We start from the raw sequence: 2,212 nt of genomic DNA, 5'->3' as shown, positions 1-2,212 counted from the left end.
AAACATCAAAAGAAGAAAATCTGATTTTTTCCTAAACAATGTGGCACTAAGTGCAAGAATATTGGATGACAAAAAACTCAGACAGGTGTGCTTATATATCTGCCTTTCATTAACTGCAATTAAATTAACCTTTCATTACTTCATGGATGAAAAGGCAGAAATGAGGTACATAAATAATTAACTTTTAATTAAAAAACATTTTTAAAATTAAATTAGATATATTTTTTAAAAATATGGAATGCTTCATGAATTTGTATGTCATCCTTGTGCAGGGGCAATGCTAATCTCTGTATTGTTCCAATTTTAATATTTTAGTAAATATGCTGTTGAAGTGAGCACAATAGTTAACTTTTAAAAAACACATATTTAGGGGTGCCTGGGTGGCTCACTTGGTTATGTGTCTGTCTCTTGATTTCAGTTCAGGTCATGATCTCAGGGTCATGAGATTGAGCCCTGTGTTGGGCTCTGTGCTGGGCATGGGGCCTGCTTAGGATTCTCTCTCACTCTCCTTCTGCCCCTCACCCCACCTTCCCAAAAAATAAAATGAAAACCATATTTATGGGAAGAAGTATCACCAAAGTGTCTGAAGTAAAAAGCAGATGGTCTCACTCCATGTCATCCTTCTCTATAATTGTAATTATTTTCTATAGAAACAAAAATCTTTATGTCTATCTGGTTATACACATACATACAGACATGCAAGCTTCATGAGTACATCATTGTAAGCCTAGTGCATACCATGGACTTCGGTACACAGAAGGCGCTAAATTTAATGAAGAAATGTCACACTCTACATTGTTTTTAGGTGGCTTTTTTTTTCTTTTAATGTAAGACTGTAACCTGAATATGTATCCATGTAGGGCATTGATAGCTATTTCATTATTTTCAATGGCTCCAGAATAATCCATTATGTGAATGCACTATAATTTCTTCAACCAGTACCCTATTACTGGATGTTTAGGTTTTATATATATATATATTTTTTTTTTAAAGATTTTATTTATTTATTCATGAGACACACACACACACACACACACACAGAGAGAGAGAGAGGCAGAGACACAGGCAGAGGGAGAAGCAGGCTCCATGTAGGGAGCCCGATGTGGGATTCGATCCTGGGACCCCAGGATCATGCCCTGGGTCAAAGGCACAGCCAAACCGCTGAGTCACCCAGGCTGCCTGGTTATATATATTTTTATATACACACACACACGCACGCATGCATACACATACCTATGTACAGCATTACAGACAATACTCCAATAAGCATTATAGCCAAATTGTTTTGTATAAAAGTTTTATCAGTTTGTCTTCTCACTAACAGTTGAATGCGTGTTTAGCTCTCCACATCTATGCTAGGGATGATATCCCAAATTATATATTATCAATCTTTGTTATTGTTGCTGTTTCTTTTGTTTTGAAAAAGGGAATTGCAGGCTATTTTGCTATAAAGGGAAGTTTGGATTCAAATAGGGGACGATCCTAAATGGCAAATAGGATATTTGAATATTTTTGAAGTAATGATAGAGTTTGAGATTTCTTTTTTTTTTTTTAAGATTTTATTAATTTATTCATGAGACACAGAGAGGGAAGCATAGACGTAGGTAGAGGGAGAAGCAGGCTCCCTGAGGGGGAGGGATCCTGGGATCACAACCTGAGCCAAAGGCAGACACTCAACCACTGAGTGTCTCAGGTGCCCTGAGAGAATTTTTTTATACATTATAAAATGTTTGAGCTGGAAGAGATCTTAAAAATTATCTGTTTCATGAACTAGGGGTGGTGGAAGGGGAGGAGGGCGGGGGTGGGGGTGAATGGGTGACAGGCACTGAGGGGACACTTGACAGGTTGAGCACTGGGTGTTATTCTTTATGTTGGTAAATTGAACACCAATAAAAAGTAAATTTATTATAAAAAATTATCTGTTTCAATGAACTTCTTTTGTAGGTGGGGAACAGAAATTCTGAGAAGTAAAATGACTTATTTAACCACACACTACCCATTAGTAGCAGATCTGATATTAGACCAAGATTGTTTGGGTCTCAACCTATTATTCTTTGATTTTATTCAGCAAATATTTACTAAGCATCTTATGCTAAGTACTGAAGAGGATTCAGCAAGTAAGAATACATACTATTAGCACTTTTTTGTGCCAGATCTTTCAGATCCATTTTAATCTAGCCCAATGTATATACCATACCAAATCAATCAATCA

General features: G+C 36.4%; 1 pseudogene; it reads right to left on the bottom strand.

Moving 5' to 3' along the window:
- Positions 1-227: 227 nt before the first annotated feature.
- LOC129513248 (U6 spliceosomal RNA) lies at positions 228-326 on the bottom strand (annotated as a pseudogene).
- Positions 327-2,212: the final 1,886 nt, after the last annotated feature.

Source organism: Nyctereutes procyonoides, unplaced genomic scaffold, assembly GCF_905146905.1.
Source record: "Nyctereutes procyonoides isolate TBG_1078 unplaced genomic scaffold, NYPRO_anot_genome, whole genome shotgun sequence".
Lineage (NCBI taxonomy): Eukaryota > Metazoa > Chordata > Mammalia > Carnivora > Canidae > Nyctereutes > Nyctereutes procyonoides.
Note: the sequence above shows the minus strand (reverse complement) of the source record. Positions and strands in the feature narration are given on the sequence as shown.